This window comes from Anomaloglossus baeobatrachus, chromosome 5 (assembly GCF_048569485.1).
Source record: "Anomaloglossus baeobatrachus isolate aAnoBae1 chromosome 5, aAnoBae1.hap1, whole genome shotgun sequence".
Lineage (NCBI taxonomy): Eukaryota > Metazoa > Chordata > Amphibia > Anura > Aromobatidae > Anomaloglossus > Anomaloglossus baeobatrachus.
The window spans coordinates 483,067,880-483,090,591 of NC_134357.1; positions in this window are offsets into that span (position 1 = coordinate 483,067,880).

The following is a 22,712-nucleotide window of genomic DNA, read 5'->3' on the forward strand; positions in this document are numbered from 1 at the left end:
TGATGCGGGTATATGAGCAGGATAATGGGGTATATGAGCAGGATGATGGGGGTATATGAGCAGGATGGATAGGGGTATATGAGCAGGATGATGGGGTATATGAGCAGGATAATGGGGGTATATGAGCAGGATAATGGGGTATATGAGCAGGATGATGGGGTATATGAGCAGGATGATGTGGATATATAGCAGGATGATGGGGGTATATGAGCAGGATGATGGGGGTATATGAGCAGGATGATGGGGGTTTATGAGCAGGATGATGCGGGTATATGAGCAGGATAATGGGGTATATGAGCAGGATGATGGGGGTATATGAGCAGGATGGATAGGGGTATATGAGCAGGATGATGGGGTATATGAGCAGGATAATGGGGGTATATGAGCAGGATAATGGGGTATATGAGCAGGATGATGGGGTATATGAGCAGGATGATGGGGTATATGAGCAGGATGATGGGGGTATATGAGCAGGATGATGGGGGTATATGAATAGGATGATGGGGGTATGTGAGCAGGATGATGGCGTATATAGCAGGATGGGAGCACATACCAGGATGGCAGTATATAGCAAGATGGGGCTATATCAGGATGAGGGACATATACATACACAAGGCAGGAGGATCATTACCAGGATGGGGTACCTTAGTAGAGAATTTGGGGACATTACCCCATAATAGTGTCAGCAGCAGATACTCGCCCCATAACAGCGTGTCATGACCACATTTTTTTGCTTAAAATTTTATTTTCCTATTTTCCTTCTCTAAAACCAGGGTGCGTCTTATGGTCCGATGCGTCTTATAGTCCGAAAAATACGGTACCGATGTGTGCTGCCGCAGGAACGAGGAACATCGTTACTGCTGCAGCAACGATATTCGAGAATGGACTCCCATGTCACCGATGAGCGATTTTGCACGTTTTTGCAACGATGCAAAATCGCTCAAAGGTGTCACACGCAACGGCATCACTGAAGCGACCGGATGTGTGTCACAAATTCCGTGACCCCAACGAGATCGCTTGAGCAATGTTGCAGCGTGTAAAGCGGCCTTTAGACCTTTCAACAATTCAGTGGTGGTGTGCTGTTTTTCAGCTAAAGATCTGAGTTTCAGCAGAGCCTGTTGCTGCTTCATTGAGGCAGTGCTGCTGTGTTTCCAGCTTGTGATAGATATGGACGACAATTTGGAGATGGAGGAGGAGAGGGTGCAGGAACTGGTGAAGGAGATGTGTGAAACACTGATGTAACGAGGGTCAACAATTCTAGGCGTTGGTAGTATGTGTGCCATCACAGGGTCCGACCCAGTCCCGGCCTCCACAAGGTTCACGCAGTGTGCATCAAAGACAGACTTTCTTCACACGCTGCGATATCGATATCGATATCGCTAGCGAGTGTACCCGCCCCCGTTGGTTGTGCGTCATGGGCAAATCGCTGCCCGTGGCGCACAACATCGCTTACACCCGTCACACGGACTTCACTGCGACGTTGCTGTGGCCAGTGAACCGCCTCCTTTCTAAGGGGACAGTTTGTGCGGCATCACAGCAACGTCACACGGCAGCCGTCCAATAAAAGCGGAGGGGCAGAGATGAGCGGGCAGAATTTCCCGCCCACCTCCTTCATTCCTCATTGCCGGTGGACGCAGGTAAGGAGATGTTCATCATTCCTGCGGTGTCACACATAGCAATGTGTGATTCCGCAGGAATGACGAACAACCAGCGGCATGCACCACCAACAATATTATGAAAGGAGCGACGAGTCAACAATCAACGATTTTTGACGTTTTTGCGATCGTTGATCGTCGCTCCTAGCTGTCACACGCTGCGATGTCACTAACGATGCCGGATGTGCGTCACAAACACCGTGACCCAGACGATATATCGTTAGCGATGTTTCAGCGTGTAAAGCACCCTTTACTGTACCATTGGTTCTTTTGCTCCGGAGTGCTGGTTTGAGGGTGAACTGGACTTTTTCTATTTTCTTTACTTTGCTTACAGCCAATCCTGGGTCATGCTGCGCTGCATAAGACCCGGCGGTGACATCACAGTATCACTCATTAGAGTTGCTGGATCTTGTGCAACGTAGTGTAACCCTAAGTGACCTGGAAACCCTGTGACCCTGAACAGCAGTGATGTCACCTCTCATTAGGATCGCCGGGTCACCAGGTCATGCTGCACTGTGCTTGTGACCCTGCGACTCTGAGGAGCAGTAACGTTACTGTTGTCACCGGTCTTCAGAGGCGCCGGGTCTTACAAAGCGCAGCGTGACCTGAAATTGCCTGTAAGCAAAGTGTATTGAGAGTCAGACCGATGCTCCATAGACTTTGCTAGCTGAATTTGCTCTGGACTACATCAGATCAGCTGGGATTTTTTTTTTCTTATGAATAAAGTGCTGTCTTGTGTTATGTCTCTATGTTTGTATATTTGTGGGGGGGTTTCAGATAACCTTTTTTGAACTACAGTGGTTTCACTGGACTACAGCAGAGCTGCATAGGTTTTTTTTTATTTACATGGTAAACAAAGGAAAATTTCAGGGAGTGTTTATTGAAATAAATAAATCTTTTTTGTGTGTATTTTTTTTTTGCTTACTGGGTTTAGAAATTGGGGGTGTCTCTAGACACCTCTCTGCTACAAACACCAGGGCTTGATGCCAGCTGTCACTACACAGCTGACATCAACCCTATAAACCATTACCCCAATTGCAACCGCACCAGGGCAATCAGGAAGAGCCAAATAAAGCACCAGAATTGCGCTACTTCTGGGGTGGCTTCAGGCTGGTATTTTTAGGCTAGGTAGGGCCAAATAATCATGGGTCTTCCCAGCCTGATAATGTGAAGTCCACGCGCAGCTTGTATAGAGTGATGGTGGTTTGTTGGTCATATGAAGTTCACTACATCTTGTTTTGTTTGGGAAGTAATGCATATAGAAGTGGTTATTTTTTTATTTTTTTTAGTTCAATTATTTTCATGTTACCTTGCAGATTTAATACAACATCAATATCTTTTGAAAGTTTCTCCTTATATTTATCAAGTTTCCCGCTAATAAGTCCAAGTGAGATGTTCCAACATTCATGTTCTTATGCATTACAAGGTTGTAATGGTGTATTGAGATGTTGGGGATATGGAACTTTTTCTGAATTACCGTAAAGGTCACTTGAGTACAATCTTGGGTAGAAATACAACAGGAGGGCTATCGAAATATAATTATATTGTGGTAGAAGCCGAGTTATGTTATTTTCAGGATCTCTGTCTGTTTCCTTTCTACATCATAGGTCTGTGCCTAATTATTTCCACTGCTGGCTCTGTACTATACCTTGTAAACCTAAAGCCTGCACTATATTACATGCTTCTGTGGACGTATAAAACAACTCAACCCTGAGATAGATAGATAGATAGATAGATAGATAGATAGATAGATAGATAGATGGATACTCTGCATGACATGCTTTCTGGAGGTCCATTCACGGGAAATGGAAAATTGCACGTGAATTGTTCTTCCCACGGTCACCCAATATAAAGGGTTTGGTGCCGGCTAAGACAAGGTCCGCTATTTTTTTGTATTTGCAAGAAGCTCCTTGACTGTCAATGTGGTATAATCAGATAATTATGAGGTAGGTATAAATTACCCAGTGACCATGCTCTTTCTTTTGAAGATAGTGATGATACATTAAAGATTTCTTGTTCGATCACAAAAGGCTCTTTAATTGGACTTAAGATAAGTCTTAAAAGTCTGGCGCCATACTGGTCCTGAGGATACAGATCTGACCGAACATATATAGCGCTCACATGTTGTATATTGCATTGCATACTAATACTTGGGTTGATACCAAGTATGCCAATTATAGAGTACCCTTTTCCATTACATCCCTCCACCTTGGAGGCAAAGCGTATCCGACTGAGTTTATAATGACTCCTGTTTAAGATTGTCAGCATCTTGGCCGGATCGCAAATTGAATGAGAGAACGGGCTATTGGTGCCAGAAACTCTTGAATTGAATACTTAAAATGTAAATTGATTACAGCTCAGGCCGGTTAATACTCTACCAAGTAACAGACAAGGAGGGATCAGAAGCCATGCCGAGATCTCATTGTCTCGTCTTATGTTTTCTGGGTCTAGCCATTGACTAAACCACATCGGGGAACTGTTGGGAGGGAAGCCCTGGTCACTGTCCAAAAGGATGTAATCAAATATCTGAACCAAAGGATTACAGTCATGAGATTTCACTCTTTTTGAGATGAAAAGAAAATTCTGTAACCTTTTTGGTTGCAGATAAATCTTAAAGGCACAGTTTTTGAGTATTACTCATTTTAACCTTACAGATCATCTTTCCAAGTAGTTCTCCATCTAGGTCATGGACCGTAAAATAATCTTCTGTTCAATCAAGGGTTTTTTTGCAATTGGTGTGGCTGGCAATTTTCTTTCATTATTCAGTTCCACTTTCCTACCCTAACCTCAGCAAATCCTGCCTATAAAGTACTCACAGGGTTGTACTGGTCACTGAGGGTTGTTTGCTCAAGGCCTTTTAATGTCCACTTAGGCCAGGAAACCAAAAATACTATACTGGCCTACCAAAAGTCCGGTTGAACCATGATTTGCTGTCAATTTTCACCTAGCCTTCATTGCCAATGGGAATCCTGAGGGAAACTATACTGGCCTCCATGTCCCACCTCACATGGTCCAGCAATCAGTCAGGGTTGTTCTGCCCAGCGCCTCGATAGGCCTTCATAACTACAAATTGAGAATGAATCATGGAAATGGCTTCCAACGACCAACGTCATCAAGATTTTGTCATAAAAATGTCCCCAATCTCTAGCCACTATGATATCATAGTCCATCTGTGATTCCTTGAGAAGACTACACTATCCATGGATATCATAGTCCATCTGTCCTTGAGAAGACTACACTATCCATGGATACCTAAGGTCCTGCAATACCCTGAACATGAGGTAAGTGACATAGTAAATCAGACGAACCATACTACATTTCTAATTGGAGGTATTTGCTAATATTATTAATATTACACCTACTACATATTGTGATATGATCTTGGAGATGGGAATACCCTTTTAGCTAAACACACTCGTTAGTGCTACATGAATGGTGCGAAAGAGTGCAAGTGTAAAACCCTGCTCTATTCTAAGGGTACCTTCACACTTAGCGATGCAGCAGCGATCCGACCAGCGATCTGACCTGGTCAGGATCGCTGCTGCATCGCTACATGGTCGCTGGTGAGCTGTCAAACAGGCAGATCTCACCAGCGACCAGTGAACAGCCCCCAGCCAGCAGCGACGTGCAAGCGACGCTGCGCTTGCACGGTGCCGCCGTCTGGAAGCTGCGGAGACTGGTAACTAAGGTAAACATCGGGTATGGTTACCCGATGTTTACATTAGTTACCAGCGCACACCAATTAGCTGTGTGTGCAGGGAGCAGGGAGCCGCGCACACTGCTTAGCGCTGGCTCCTTGCTCTCCTAGCTGCTGTACACATCGGGTTAATTAACCCGATGTGTACAGCAGCTACATGTGCAGAGAGCCGGAGCCGGCAGCACAGGCAGCGTGAGGGCTGCAGAGGCTGGTAACTAAGGTAAATATCGGGTAACCACCTTGGTTACCCGATGTTTATCTTGGTTACAAGCTTACCTCAGCTGTCAGACGCCGGCTCCTGCTCCCTGCTCGCTTCATTTGTCGCTCTCTCGCTGTCACACACAGCGATCTGTGTGTCACAGCGGGAGAGCGCCTTTGAAGAAAACGAACCAGGGCTGTGTGTAACGAGCAGCGATCTCGCAGCAGGGGCCAGATCGCTGCTCATTGTCACACACAGCGAGATCGCTAATGAGGTCACTGCTGCGTCACAAAAAGCGTGACTCAGCAGCGATCTCGGCAGTGAGCTCGCTGTGTGTGAAGCACCCCTAAGCTCTCCCTCCTATATCAACTCTCCCTGCACTGCTCCCAGAGGACAGTGTGCCGAGCATTGTGACCCAGATCTCATCTAAGACCCGATGATGCATTGCACCTGGGAATTGTGTGAAAATTTGATGTAGTGTTAGGTAACATTTTTGCAGAAATTTCCAAAGTTTTGTAGAGTTCCTAAACTTTTCAAGCACCAATGTGGAGGTGGAGGGCATAAATGACATTTATCTGTGTAGATTTTTAGAAATTAAGGTGCTCAATGTTGAGGAACTACCGTAATTGCTACATTTTCATGGTCACAGGATGAGGAGTCAAACCAACCGATGCCACATTCTTCATCATTAATTGAACTGAGTCATCCCCTCACCATAAAAATGTCAGAGGGAAACCAAAGTCAATATATTCTGTCATATCCTTGCTCGCTTGTTTTACAATGCAAATTGTAAGGGGTACTTTGAACACTACGACATCGCAAGCCGATGCTGTGATGCCGAGTGCAATAGTCCCCGCCCCCGTCGCAGCTGCCATATCATTGTGATAGCTACCGTAGCGAATATTATCGCTACGGATGCTTCACATACACTCACCTGCCCTGTGACATCGCTCTGGCTGGCGAACTGCCTCCTTATTAAGGGGGCGGGTCGTGCAGCGTCACTGCGACGTCACACGGCAGGCGGCCAATAGGAGTGGAGGGGTGGAGATGAGCGGGATGTAAACATCCCGCCTACCTCCTTCCTTCCGCATAGGTTCCTCGCTCCTACGACTTCACACACAGCGATGTGTGCTGCCGCTGGAGCGAGGAGCAACATCGGACCGTCGCGTCAGCGTAATTATGGAATTTGCCGACGCTACACCGATATGATTACGACGCTTTTGCGCTCGTTAATCGTATCATCTAGGATTTACACACTACGATGTCGAGAGCGACGCAGGAAGTGCGTCACTTTCGACATGACCCCACCGACATCGCACCTGCTATGTCGTAGTGTGCAAAGTACCCCTAAGACTTTAGCTCTTTTTGGATTGTTATTGCCCCAATGATATTAAAAATTGGTCGTTTTTACTTAGTTGTATCTATTTTAGACTTTTTTTCAAAAATATATCTTACCCTTTTCTCATGATACAAATCCAATATAATATTGTGACTTGCTAGCAAAACCCTCAACAAGCTTCACATAACCATTGGGTGGCCACATATAGACACATATTGCATAAATATCTCCCAACAGAGTGTTATGTTTGCAGGGTAGGCGGAGGATATAGTGAACCCACTGGGCCACAGCACAGAGAAAACTTAGAGGGGCTTGACTACGAACCCACACCTGGTTTTCACCAGAGCCTTTTATGTGTCGCCCCGTGCTCGGCAGAAGCCAAGTCGCTCGGGTCCAGACCTTCAGTGAGTGGCTCGAGGGTCTCCGGACCCGGGGGTCCACAGTCACTCTGATTTAAAAGGGGTTGGTGATTTGGGGGGATGTAGGTGTACGGCCGGAGCCGTGTTTGAGTTTGTGACGCCACCCATGGGTTGTGGTGAAGGTGGACACCACCGCTGCAGTTACGGGGCACCCGGGGGAGATGTTGCGCAGCAAGTTGTTAACCCCTTCGTGGGTAGGGATGGTGGCCCCGGGACCCGTTGGGGAGAGCTGGGTGGTGCAGGGAGATGTGCGGCCGGAGGGCACTGTTGTACTCACGACTAATAATACACACAAGTCTTTGGTAAACCAAGGTGATGGTGGTCGGTGCCCGCAGCCGGCTGCAGTCTGGTCCCCCACCCGGTTGGTGGTCTCTGCCTTTCTCCTGCACCTGTTTGTGTGATGATGGACTACCTGAACTTGCAATACAGGAGTCCGCTCTCCGGCTTGTGATTGTCGGAGGAGCCCTTTGCCCGCAGACGCTGGCCCGTGTGATCTCTCTGCCGTGGCGGTGGCTTTCTATCCCCCTCATTGGGCTGTTGTCTTCAGTCGGGACTTTGGGTGGGACAGGACCTATAGTCCTGGCTGCAATCAGTTAATTAGCTAGCCCCCAGTAGCTTCTGGACCTAGCTTCAGGGTCTGAGTACCCTCCTTTGTGCTCCGGTTTCCAGTCGGTTCCCCGGGTCGGTACCGGCAGGCCACTACCCTGTCCCGGTCCACCACGGTTCCACCGAGCCATCTTCCCGGTTCCTGCAGGCAGAGGCCTCCGTATGCCTCCTAGCCATAGGTGCCCGGGCTCCAACCTTGGCACCTGTCAGTTAGCTGCAGACCTGTTACGCAGACCTGCTTCCACTTCACTTCACCTCCCAAACTCATCTGGCGTTTTTTCCGCCTCAGGCTCTCTGAACTCCTCGGTGGGCATGGCCAACCGCCTGGCTCCACCCCCTGGTGTGTCCATCAAGCCCTGAGAGGGGTGACTAGATTTTTAAGGGTTGGCTGCTGTCACCTTGTTAGGGGACTGGTGTTGTGCGGGGCTCTACCTGTGACTACCTGGCTGGTCCAGGGCGTCACACTTACGCTGCAGGTGTAAGTCCGGGTGCCACTTGGGAAGACTGATGCTGCGATGGTTGGTCCCAGAGATACGGGAGAGAGATTCTGGTAGAAACAGCAGTACCAGCAGGCAGGGGAGAGGATCCTTCCAGGATGGAAGATAGATGAATGGCAGCAGCGACCGGCGTGGATACTTGTGGCAGGTTGTATGGTAGTAGACAGCCGGGGTAGATGGTCACAGCAGAAACAGCAGATAGGGGCACACTGTAACAGAGGTACAGGTCAGAAACAGCATCAATATCAGTAACAGCAGCAGCAGCAATGAGTACCTGAGAACTAGTAACTAAACTAACTTGTTGCCCAGGCACTTCCTAAAGGGAGGAAGAGCCTAAAATAGCTGTAGCCTCTCAACTGACCTGAGAGGCACTTCCGGGTGAAGGTACGTAGGCCCTTTAAGAAAAGGGATGTGGCCGCACATGCACCCTTCGAGCAGAGATCAAAAGCTTGCAAGGTGCACAGACGCTCCGGGGGACAACAACATGGGTCGGGGACGGAACAGCCACTGCAGGATGTCTGGACAGGTGAGGACACCAACGTCCCCGCCAGGGGAGGGTAGCAGGACAGTGCGGTGATGCCAGTATGGGCATTACACAAAGTATCACAAATTGATGTTTTTATATTCCAAAGCTGGCCTTGTACCAAATCTGAGGATATCTCGAGCTAAGACAAAAGTTAGGGAAGAAAATATTTGCACATACATATATACTGATTTTGAATTGTTTAATTTAGAAGGCCTAGCCAATTTCTGGTAAGATTTCCAAGCTGTAATAAGTAGCTTTCCTGTTGGATTCATCGCTCTCCCTTTTGGACCCAGCAGGAGCTCGCCTTCCACCCAGCTGCTGATCATCAGCATTACCTTGGTGCTTAAATACCCCTTCCATCCTTGGACTGGTGCTGGTGATATTTTCAGTTCATTCAAACCCTGGGTGTAAGTGAGTGGCTTGTACTCCTCTGTGGTATCGTTGCTGAAAACTTTGCTGAACTTCTACCTGTGTCATCTGTAGATAAGTAATTTATGCATTTTCCCCGTGTTTCCTCCTTGTGTCTTCCTGTCGCGGGCGGGGAGGAGGGTGTCAGCACACCGCGCTCACCCCTTCTGCTCGGGTCCGGCAGTTGCTCCTGGTGGCTCGAGCTGTGGGCCGGATCCCGGGGTGTCTCGAGCGACACTCCTCGCCCGTGAGTGAAAAGGGGGGTGTTTGTTGGGGTTATAGTTCGTGACGCCACCCACGGTTGTGGTGATTGCACCACCGCTGCTTTGGATGGGGATCCCGGGGATGGTGATGGGAGCAGCCAGGTGTTGTGTTGCCCCTCCGTGGGTAGGGGTTGGTGATCCCGGGGCCCAGTGGGGTGCAGGGGCGCAGGGGCAGCGCTGTGCCTTGCGGCACTGAGGTACTCACTCAGCCAGTAAACACAACACAGTTCTCGGTAAACAAACGGCTGGTTGGACGGGTCCCTCGGACGGTTCACGGTGCTGCGGTTCCCTGCAGTTAGCGGTGACGGTCTCTTCCCTGCATCTTTGAAATGTCTTGTGGTATCGGTGGATTCCCTCCGGTTACCCGCTCCCCGGCTGCAATCTGGGCCGGAGGAGCTCTACACTTTGCCCGCAGGCGCCGGCCCTGGGAAACTGGTGCCTTGGCGGTGGCGGTGTTTCCCCGTTGTGGTTGGACCTTTGCCGTCAATCAGGACTTGCTTGTTGGGAGATCTACGTCCCCTTCACTAACGGATTTAGCAATTTACAGCGACTCCAAGCCTTGCTGGGATCCGAAAGCCCCTGCTCTGGTACTGACTGCCCTTTGTATACTGCTCCAGGCCCTGGATACACACAGCCTCCGCGGCCTTTCCAGCAACCTCCAGACAGTCCCACTGCAGATCTTCACCGCTGTCTGCTGACCTTGCTGTTCTGGCCCTACACAAAGCTGGGCTCTCAGGCTTTCTTTCCTTCTGTCACTTTACTGGCTTCTCTCCTTTACACTTCTCTACTTTCACCACTTTCACTTCTCTGTTTACTCTAGCCCTCTGCTAGACTTCACTCTGTCTTCACTCTTGCCCTCCCTGGGCTAATCTTCCTGAGCTCCTCTGCACTCTAGCCCTGCCTGGGCTAATCTGCCTGGTTTACTTCCTGCCTCCAGAGTTGTGAGCTCCTAGGTGGGCGGAGCCAACCGCCTGGCCCACCCCCTGGTGTGCATCATCAACCTCTGGAGGAAGGCAACAAGGATTTATGGGTTAGCTGGTGTACCTGCAGGGAATGTGGGGTGCGTGTGTGTTGTTATCTGTGTCCCCTGGCTTGCCCAGGGCGACACATTCCCCCTTAGCAAAACGCAGACCGTCCTCGGGCTGCCCGTCCAACACCGGTTTTATTTTCCTTTTTGTTTTTCTGAAAAGGTAAAACGGTATAACATTATCAACGGTAAATAATATACATTTTTACTCAAAAACTCTTCCCAAAACGGGAGGCACATTTACTTAAACGTTTCAACGGTATACGGTCACGGTTTCCGCTCTCTCCCACCCAAGCAACCTGGCCGTGATGCTGCCCCTAAAACCTAGGCAGCACCCCTTGACCCACAGTCCAGCACAAGTCACCCGAGCGGGATCTGTCCTTGCCCTCCAGAGGGTGGCCACCGGTTCCTTTGGTGGCTGGGCCCTGGCCTGCTCTGCTCAGGGCCCTCCCTCCAACCTGCCTCTCCGGAGGCGGCATTGCGGAAACGGTAACGGTACCCAACATATTTACATGCCACTAACGTTTGTGGTTGCCCTGCAGAGTTCACGGGCTTGTCCATGGATAGTTCCCATGCATTTTAAACGGTCCCCACGGGGACAACGGTGCCGGATCCGGCCGGTTCAATCAAGCAGACAATCAGACAAACTTCGGTAAATCATTTTTCATTTTTCAAAACTTTCAAACTTTTTCAAACAAACACACACCAACCTTTTACATTTGCGGACCCCTTTCACTCATAGAACGGTCTCCCTGTACCTAAGTGGGGGTCTACCTAGGTTGGAACGGGTGGACCTTCGGGGCCCGGTGTCAGTGGTGCTAGACAGTGGGGTAGAGGGAACAATCAGTTCCTCCTCCCTGCTACAGTGTGGGGCAGGCGGAGGTGCAGGGGGGCTGGGTGCAGGTTCATCCCTGGGCACTGGCACTGGTTCTGGCTCACGGTTAACCTCTTCCACTACTTCTTCATCCACGGGTTGTGGGAACAGTATCACTGGAAGTATCACCGCGCCGTTCTGTGTAGGCCAGTTTGCTGGGAAGTCACCCATTACAGTGTGGATTACCTCTGCTGCCTTTTCCACTGGTGGAGGAACCGGTACTTCAGCCTCTGCTTTCAACGCTGGGGGGCATTTTTTTAGATGGTCCCGAGAAACTGTGGCCAGGGTGTCCCCTTGGTCACGACTGATCTGGTAGGTCTTCCCATTGTCCCACTCGGTGGGTTGTACGACGTAAGGGACTTGCTCCCACTGGTCATCCAATTTGTGGGCTTTTCTCTTCCGTTTCAGCACCACATCTCCTGGCTGGAAAGGACCTGCAGGCGCCTTCTGGTTGAACCGGTGCTCTTGCTGTTCTCGACTTCGACTGAGATTTTTCTCCACATACTCCTGGATTTGCCGGTACTGGGCCCTCCTCCGACTTTCCCACTCTGCCGTTGAAGGGAGTGCTTCCGGGGCTTCCAACCCCATCTCCAGATCCACCGGCAGGCGGCCAGGCCGAGCCCTCATCAGATACGCTGGGGTGCACTTCGTCGAGCTGGACGGGATATTATTATACATGTCGACCAAGTCAGGTAGCTTTTCCGGCCACATGTTCCGTTCTTCCAGCGGTAGCGTCTTGAGGAGCCCCAGGACCAAGTGATTCATTTTCTCGCACATGCCGTTGGTTTGGGCGTGGTACGGAGTGGTCCGGATCTTCTTGCAGCCGTACAACTGGCAGAACTCGTGAAACACCTCTGCTTCAAAAGCCGGGCCTTGGTCAGTCAGCACCTTCTCGGGGTACCCATGGGGTCGGCAGAAATAAGCCTGGAACGCTCGAGCAGCGGTTCGACCAGTTAGGTCCTTAACGGGGACTACCACCATAAATCTTGAGTAGTGGTCTACCATGGTCAATGCGTAGGTGTACCCACTTCGGCTAGGGGTGAGCTTGACATGGTCCAGGGCGACCAGCTCCAGCGGCTGGTGGGTGACTATGGGATGTAACGGTGCCCTCTGGCTAGTCTCGTCCTTTCTCCTCAGTGTACAAGGACCACACTCTCGACACCAGGCTTCCACCGATTCACGCATCCCACTCCAATAGAACCGCTCCCTCAACAGCATCTCCAGCTTCTTCCACCCGAAGTGGCCAGCACCATCATGGTATGCCCGCAGTACAGTGGCGACATCAGCCTGAGGAACGATTAACTGGCATATTTTCTCATGGGTCTTCGGGTTGATCAGCTCACGGTACAGCCTCCCTTGGTGTAGGTAAAGCCGCTTCCGTTCTTTCCACAAGCGTTGGGCTTCGGCTGGAGCGCTGGGGTCCATTCCCATGGCGCCTTGTTCCACCAGAGTCTTGACAAGGCGGACAGCCGGTGCTTGGTCCTGGGCGTCCTGCCACTCTTGACTGGGCCGCGGGTCCAGATCCACCCTTTGCTGACAGACTTGTACTCTCTCAGTAGGCAGCTGGTGAAACGCAGGCAACTCGATCTCCTCGAGGTCGTCATCCTCGCACCCCTCTTCTGACAAATGGGGCATCCGGGAGAGTGCATCAGCATTTATGTTGACACGACCAGCGCGGTACTTTATGGTGAAATCATAGTTGGCTAGCCGGGCTACCCACCGCTGTTCCAGCGCGCCCAACTTGGCCGTGTTCAGGTGAGTCAGCGGGTTGTTGTCCGTAAACGCTGTAAATTTGGCTGCCGCCAAGTAGTGGCGGAACCGCTCCGTGATAGCCCACACCAACGCCAATAGCTCAAGCTTGAAGGAGCTATAGTTCTCAGGGTTCCTTTCGGTCGGCCGGAGTTTTCGGCTAGCGTAGGCAATCACCTTCTCCTTTCCATCCTGGACCTGGGATAGGACCGCTCCTAGCCCCACATTACTGGCGTCTGTGTGGAGGATGAACGGGCTCCCATAGTCAGGGTACGCCAGGACCTCTTCTCCGGTCAAGGCCGCCTTCAACTGGCAAAAGGACTCCTCATGCTTGTCCTCCCACGACGGTGGGGCCCCAATGGGTCTACCACCTTTGGTCTGTCCCACGAGGAGATCTTGCATGGGGGCAGCCATCTTCGTGTATCCCTTTATAAAGCGCCGATAGTACCCCACCAGACCCAGGAACTGCCTTACTTCCCTCACTGTAGATGGTCTCGGCCAGCTCTGGATGGCAGTGATCTTCTCAGGGTCGGGGGCGACACCATCCGCACTCACCACATGTCCTAGATACTGCACCCTGGGTTTCAGCAGATGGCACTTCGAGGGCTTCAACTTCATCCCGAACTTGGCAAGGGACGCGATCACCTCGGCCAGGTGCTCCAGATGGGCCTCATACGTCTGGGAATAAACAATCACATCATCCAAATACAGCAGGACGGTCTCGAAGTTTAAATGTCCCAGACAGCACTCCATCAACCGTTGGAAGGTCCCGGGGGCATTGCACAGCCCAAACGGCATGCTATTGAATTCGCAGAGCCCCATCGGGGTGGTGAAGGCGGTCTTCTCCCGGTCCTCGGGGGCCACGGCCACTTGCCAGTATCCGCTGGTGAGGTCAAGGGTCGAGAAGTAGTTTGCAGTTCTCAGTGCAGCCAAAGATTCTTCAATACGAGGCAATGGATACGCATCTTTATGGGTTATCTGGTTGATCTTCCGGTAGTCCACACACATCCGCATGGTACCATCCTTCTTCTTGACCAGTACCAACGGAGCGGCCCAGGGACTACAACTGTCCCGAATAACCCCTGCCTCCTTCATATTCTTCAACATATCTTTGGCACACTGGTAATGTGCAGGGGGAATAGGTCTATACCTCTCTTTGATAGGGGGATGCTCACCGGTGGGAATGTGGTGTTGGACCCCCTTGATCTGCCCAAAGTCTAGGGGGTGCTTACTGAAAACCTGTTCGTATTCCTGCACTACCCTGTGTACCCCTGCCCTGTGATGTGTAGGGGTATCATCAGTGCCCACATGTAGCTGTTGGTGCCACTCCTTGGTGTCCCCCTGGGATGGGGAAGTGCTGGTGGTAGGTGGGAGTGTGGATGGACGGGCTTCCTGGATAGTGTGAGGGTCCAGGGTGAGCAGTTTGGCAATGGTGGCATACCGGGGGAGCCTGACTTCCTCCTCTCCACAGTTTAACACTCTCACAGGCACTCTCCCTTTCTTCACATCTACCACCCCTCGGGCGGCCACTACAGTGGGCCAGTGCTCGGAAGGCATGGGCTCCATCATCGCAGGGTAGTCACGCCCCTGAGGCCCTACCGCTGCCCTACACCAGATCATCATCTCACTCCTAGGGGGCACAGTCAATGGAGCAACATCCATCACTCGCACTCCACCAATCTCCCCTCCTGTTGAGCTTACATGCTGGCGGTACATTAGGGCGCGGATCTCAAGCTGCACAGCCCTCTGCCGGCTCCCCGCCGCCGTGGCGGCTAGCTGCTGCAAAAGGTTCAACACATCAGCCATGCAGTGTTCCATCACATTGGTTCCCAACACTATTTTCGGGTTATGATCACTAGGCTCATTCATGATCACAATCATACCCTGGTGTTGCAGTTCAGCTTGCCCCACTGTCATAGCCACCTCTTTATACCCCACCTGGGTCAATGGAAGTCCATTAGCGGCAATCAAATTTATACTATTGTTTGGAGGCGCCAGCTCGTCTGTGGCCCAATATTGCTGGTACAATGTGTACGGTATGGTAGTTACCTGTGATCCAGTGTCCAAGAGAGCCATCACGGGTATGCCGTCCACAGCCAAAGGGATGATAGGGCGGGCCCCGACATATCGGTCTCGCCAGTCCGGGGGGCCACGGTGTTCTACTCCTGAGGATTGGCCCGGGGCCCCAGGGGTTGCTCGTTTAACGGGCACTGTCGGTAAACATGGCCCGGCTTACGGCACTTGTAGCAGATTGGAGGTCTGCTCCGCGGGTTGTTAGCGCTTCTCCGCTGCATCCAGGGAACATCTTCGGGACTGTCAGCAAGTTGTATCTGCGCTGGGGGCTGAGATCTGGTCAGAGGTTGTAGCGCAGCAAGGATTTTGGCAAGGTCTCCGTCCAGGCGACGGACCTGGGCTGCCAGTTCTTCCACTGTGCTGCTTGAGGCTGCAGGTAGTAAGGAGGTTGGTTTGGCTGGAGCCGCCACAACAGGAGCTGTCTCGACGGGCCACGGGACGGGTTCCAGAATTTCAGCAGCTGGGGGCTGTAGTGCTTTGATAGCCCGCTCCTTTAACACAGCAAAGTCCACATCAGGGTGTTCCAGGGCCCACAGCCGGAGTTGTTTACGATCCTCAGGGGACCTCATCCCCTGCGCAAATTGCTCCACCAACATCTTGTTGCTATCCGCCTCATTAATAGAGTTCACCCGCTTCAGCGTGCGGAGGGCGGTCTGCAGACGTAGAGCATAGTCCCGAATGCTATCCCCAGCTCGTTGCCGGCACTGGTAAAACTGCATCCTCAGCTCAGCTTCAGTCCGGGTCTCGAAGGCAGTCTGTAGCTTCTCGAAGATGGTGGCTACAGAGAGCCGGTCCCCCTCGGCCCAGGTCTCCGCTTCCTGCTCCGCCGCACCGGTTAACTGGCCTAGCACTATCGCTGCACGTTGCTTATCAGTCAGGGGGTACAGCTCTAGCAACGGGTTAAGCTTTTTCCGGAAGGCCTGCAAGGCATCCGGTTTCCCGTCATACTGCGGTAGCCAGGCAGCTCCGGGCGCATAGGGCAAGGAAAACGGCATGACCTGAGCAAGCGCGGGGGCCGTGGCACCTCCCGCCAGTACGGCCGGGACCTGGGCAGGCCCATTCCCATCCGCGGGTGCCGCTGCGGCTGCGACCACCGCTCCTCCAGCGGCTCCGTCGGGCGCAGACATCTTGTTTCCGTCCCCCTTAGCTCTTTCCGGCCCCTCCTCTCTCGGGGCGGGGTTTTGGCCTTCGCGCCTCTACTGCTCGAGAAGACGCTCGAGCGGGAACTTTTCGCGCCAAAGATGGCGGCTTCTGAAATTTTTCTGCCGGATGCCTCCGGCGGTAACAAGGCGCACCTCTACCTGACGGCAGAGCGGTAAGATCCTGTTCGTGACGCCAAGTTGTCGCGGGCGGGGAGGAGGGTGTCAGCACACCGCGCTCACCCCTTCTGCTCGGGTCCGGCAGTTGCTCCTGGTGGCTCGAGCTGTGGGCCGGATCCCGGGGTGTCTCGAGCGACACTCCTCGCCCGTGAGTGAAAAGGGGGGTGTTTGTTGGGGTTATAGTTCGTGACGCCACCCACGGTTGTGGTGATTGCACCACCGCTGCTTTGGATGGGGATCCCGGGGATGGTGATGGGAGCAGCCAGGTGTTGTGTTGCCCCTCCGTGGGTAGGGGTTGGTGATCCCGGGGCCCAGTGGGGTGCAGGGGCGCAGGGGCAGCGCTGTGCCTTGCGGCACTGAGGTACTCACTCAGCCAGTAAACACGACACAGTTCTCGGTAAACAAACGGCTGGTTGGACGGGTCCCTCGGACGGTTCACGGTGCTGCGGTTCCCTGCAGTTAGCGGTGACGGTCTCTTCCCTGCACCTTTGAAATGTCTTGTGGTATCGGTGGATTCCCTCCGGTTACCCGCTCCCCGGCTGCAATCTGGGCCGGAGGAGCTCTACACTTTGCCCGCAGGCGCCGGCCCTGGGAAACTGGTGCCTTGGCGGTGGCGGTGTTTCCCCGTTGTGTTTGGACCTTTGCCGTCAATCAGGACTTGCTTGTTGGGAGATCTACGTCCCCTTCACTAACGGATTTAGCAATTTACAGCGACTCCAAGCCTTGCTGGGATCCGAAAGCCCCTGCTCTGGTACTGACTGCCCTTTGTATACTGCTCCAGGCCCTGGATACACACAGCCTCCGCGGCCCTTCCAGCAACCTCCAGACAGTCCCACTGCAGATCTTCACCGCTGTCTGCTGACCTTGCTGTTCTGGCCCTACACAAAGCTGGGCTCTCAGGCTTTCTTTCCTTCTGTCACTTTACTGGCTTCTCTCCTTTACACTTCTCTACTTTCACCACTTTCACTTCTCTGTTTACTCTAGCCCTCTGCTAGACTTCACTCTGTCTTCACTCTTGCCCTCCCTGGGCTAATCTTCCTGAGCTCCTCTGCACTCTAGCCCTGCCTGGGCTAATCTGCCTGGTTTACTTCCTGCCTCCAGAGTTGTGAGCTCCTAGGTGGGCGGAGCCAACCGCCTGGCCCACCCCCTGGTGTGCATCATCAACCTCTGGAGGAAGGCAACAAGGATTTATGGGTTAGCTGGTGTACCTGCAGGGAATGTGGGGTGCGTGTGTGTTGTTATCTGTGTCCCCTGGCTTGCCCAGGGCGACACATTCCTTTAGCATTTAGTGGGGTTGACGAAAAGCTCATGCCATCCATCCCCTATTTAGGGCTCAGCACTAGAAAAACCTAGGGTGAGGTATCCGGCTCGGTGCATAGGTGTGAAACCTATCTAGAGTGGTAAGGGACCCCAGAGACCAGTAGTATGTTTGGTCAGGGGTCAACATCTTCCCTTATCCTAGATACAGGGTTTCCTTTCCTTTCCCTTTCGCCGATCGCTTGCTACTTCCCTGTACCTAGTGTGACAAATGAAGCTCCAACAGTTACGTGATTGTCTATATGGCTCCCACCATCTTGTTTACTATGGACTTGACAGCATCATCATCTAGTGTTCACTCTACTGATCCATGGACAGTGTTGGGCCTTAAAATGCAGCGCAGATGAACATTTTTAGTAATTATGATTACTTAGGTCAGTGCAGAATAAATTTACAACATGTAAAAATTTGGCCAAAAAGTAGACAAGTCCTTTTCATAGACAACCAATTTATAGACATCAGCACTTCAACTGCTCTAGCTCTTATTAAAAGAAGCGTGCCATCTTAGATCACTCAGTCTATCTTTTGTTTTTTGTATTAGTGCACTCGGCATGGGAGCCTGGCAGCTCTTAATAGGGTTTCCATGGACAGACTTTGTGCAAACCACTCCGCTTTACAGTAGCTGATCCCAAAGGTACCCTTGTCTTCCTTCTTTTTTTTCAGGCGTTTGGAATTATGCAAGGTCTCATTGGTTTAGATTTACAGAATGGCTGCTGGCCAGTGTAGCGATCAGGCAGAAAGTAGGATTATCAAGCAAAGTCATGAACTGGACAGACTCGATATACAGACGGGTAGTCAAAATATAACGTGATTGACATCAGGAGATTCAGAATAAGGACCAAACTGAGCAAGAAAACAGGGAATCAACAAGCTATAACTGTGGGAGTTTAAGTAGGGAGTGCTTTTGTCCCATTGGCCATAGCTGGGATTACGATTATGATTCCTACTGAAAAGCACACACATCCAAACTGTCAGACTGCCAAGTAGAGATGTGACAGTTTCAATGTGCAAAGGGTTCCACACAAAAAAAGGCACGAAAACATTGGGACTATTGATGCTGCTTGGTACTCAAGTCGAGGGGTTGGATCCTCTGAAAGGGTGCAACTCGAGAAACGAGTATAATGGAAGTCAATTATTGGGCAGTTCGGCTTTCCACCCACATGAAGCTATCAATAAAGCAGAGCATTTCCAGGAAAGGGAGGGCATGGTTTTTTTGGTAGGGGGTGGGTTGGGAAACATCCAAAATCCTTGTTTTAAACCTCAGTAAGAGCCATTGAGAGTCTGCACTGTGGTGCCGGCACCCATCATTCACTGAACCAATCCTGTGCTTTGTGTTCGTCGTTTCATGAACAACACATCCGAACACCCACAATACTCGAGCACCATGAGTACCTGAGCACACGATGCTCAATCGAGTGTGTTGGCCAAATATTATTTAGGATCTCTTTCCCCAAGATAGGATATGTTGATTTTTTTAATGGATCCCCTCGCAGTTAATTTATGAACCTTATCAAATATATCAATATAATTAAGTTGTCCTTAAATCGAGCTTGGCTTCCTCATCTTTAATCATACTTTCAGAATGAACCTGGGCTTGTTCACGTGGTGCTCTCGGCGTCCAAGTCAAACCTGGCAGCCTTCATCCCTTGTCTGGAGGTCTTCATTAAAACATACGTTAAGCCTCTTAGATACTGGCCAGGTTACAGCTCTGTAATAATGTTTCCAATGCCAGTTCTTTTTCCCGGTGTGAGATCCAACTCCACCGAAGCCAAACACCCCCTCACGCTCCGGTGTTCCATCAGACAAGCTGACTTGGAGAACATTGAAATCTTGAGTCATTCAGCTGCCGCTGCTTCTGTAATTTGGATGATAATCGGATCAATGTGCTTGCACGATATATTCCTTCTCTGTTGCCCGTCTGCAGTGCATTTAGGCCGTATATCCCACATCTCGCTGCTTTCTGCTCTAGGGTTCTTTCCAATAATACATTTTGTAATTAAGTCCAGTAATTTGAACGATGCCCAAGAATTGTCATTGGAAGGAGATCAACAGTAGGCTGATTACCGTTCAGGCATTGAAGATAAAGAAAATTCAGAAAACCTTGAACGATAATATTATGTTCCTTACAAAAAGGTTATTGTTATGGTCTGCGTTGTAATTCCGCCAACCCAGGCATTAGGTTTTAGCAGAACGACAAGGGCCTCGTGTGTACAACAAGACCTTGATGTACAAGATCTCGATGAAACTTCAAAATATCCTTTGAAGAGAGGATCCTACAGGCAGAGGCTCACCATACGATACCTCTACTACTGGTCACATACCAAACACCAGATATTTGTGGAATAAAGGTATAAAATTTGTTCCACTCAGATATGAAAAAAATATATTTGGGCTTTTGTAGAAAAAGGGGTCAGGATGACTTGCCCTATATTCTATTGCCCATCCTTACCAATCCCCAATAAAGTCAACGAAAGCCTAAGGGGCACATGTTCATCAGAGCATTGGTTGCCCCTATGACTGTGGTTAAAAATATGTCCCAATCTAATAGATCTAATAGATTTTTCTGGATTCTGAAAAACAGTACCCAAATTAATATTGTATTGGTGCCTTTTGACATTATTTTTTGGTGTTTTTTGTCTCTTTTTTCATTTTTCTTTTAACCCCTTCACCCTGGGAAGATTTTTTCGTTTTTCTTTTTTTTTCGTTTTGCTCCCCTTCTTCTGAAAGCCGTACCTTTTTTATTTTTCCATCAATCTTGCCATGTGAGGGATTTTTTTTTGCGGGACAAGTTGTACTTTTAAATGACACTATGTGTTTTACGATATAGTGTACTGAAAAACAGAAAAAAAATTCCAAGTGCGTAAAAATTGCAAAAAAAGTGCGATGGACAATTGTTTTTGGGGTACTTTATTCACCATATTCACTAGACGGTAAAACTGATGTGTCGGTGTGATGCTTCAGGTCGGTGCGAGTTTGCAGATATCAAACATGGATAGGTTTACTTTTATCTAAGAAGTTAAAAAAATTCAGAAGTTCGTCCAAAAAAAGGGGCATGCTTTTTGTGCCATTTTCTGCGACCCGTAGTGTATTTATTTTTCAGAATATAGGGCTCAGTGATGGCTTATTTTTTGTGTCTCGAACTGACATTTTTAATGGTACTATTTTTGCACAGATGCTATATTTTGAACGTCTGTTATTGCATTTTGTGCAAAATTTGCACCGACCAAAAAAACGTAATATTGGCGTTTGGCGTTTTCTTGCCACTATGTCCTTTACTGATCAGATTAACTGATTTTATATTTTGATAGATTGAGCATTTCTGAACGCGGCAATACCAAATATGTGTATATTTTTTTAACCCTTTAATTTTCAATGGGGCAAATGGGGGAAGATTTGAACTTTTAGGTTTTTTAATTTATTTTTTAAACCTTTTTTTACTTTTTTTATTTTACTTGTCCCCCTAGGGGACTATAAGGATTAGCAGTCTGATCACTCATTTATTTCTGCTGATCACAGCTACACAGCTCTGATCAGCAGAAATGCTGCGTTCTTGCTACAGCAGCCGCTCTCTCGGCTCTAACAGGAAATACGTCATGATAGCAACAGGAGTCATCACATGACCCGTCGCTACTGTGGTACCTCTGGGGCATTTGGTACCACAGGGTATTGCACCCGGTAACAGGTGCAGTGCTAACCTGAGGATTCCTGGAAGACCAGTGCCGGTAAATAACATTCACACACACACATCCACGCCCTTGTCCCCAGACTGAGTAACAGGCTAGAGACAAATCTAATGGATGGCCACCTATTGGTCTGTACTCATCCAATCCACTAGTCAGAAACCTGGGAGGAGGAGGGGCTAGTCAGTGCAGTGGACGGGAGACAGACATCTTTTGAGACAGTAAAGAGTAAGACATCAAGTCAGTCAGAAGTCAATGCTCAGACAGGGATAGTACGGTGTGAGTACTCACTAGACCGAGCACCGGCAGGGTGCAGAGCCCTAAATCAGGAAGACGCTTCAAGCCTACCTGATAAATCTGCCCGATGAGGGAATCTTCACGGTTCATCACCGACGTTAGTGTTCGGGACACAGCAGCAAACAGGGAACCTGGGAACGGGGACAGAGGTCTGACCCAAGAGAGGTTTAAGCTGCCTGCCATACGGGCCAGGACTGAGAGACCAGGAGGGGATCCAAGAACGCTCTAAGCTACGGGGACCCACCAACTACAGACGGGTGCATGGAAGTAAAGCCCACCAGGTCACTACACCGTCACTGGGAACAAGGGAATATCAGTTTACCTGAGGTCCAGATTGGTAGAGACCAGCACTAGCCGGGTTCCAGCTACTTCAAACCAGTGAGTAAAGCACAAATTAAACCACAGCCCCTGTGTTGTCCGAATTCTTCCTACACGTCTGCATCACCATACTCCAACCACCATCATCCTCCCCTGGGGCCTAGCTCTACTTGCGGAAAGCCATAACATCCAAGATGCCCAATACCACCAGCCCCAGCAGTGAGAGACTTTGCAGCGGCGGCTTTCCCCACATAGCCACATACCGCAAGTGGCGTTACGAAAAACACTATTTTTATTTCTATTTTTATTTTCTCCTTTTTATTACGTGACCCCCCCAGGGTCATGGAACCGGGCAACGGCCACCTGTGATATATCCCCGTGATTCAAGGCCCGGGATCGAGTACCCCAAGACCCTGGGGTTCGTCACTACCATGGCAACTATTGGCTCC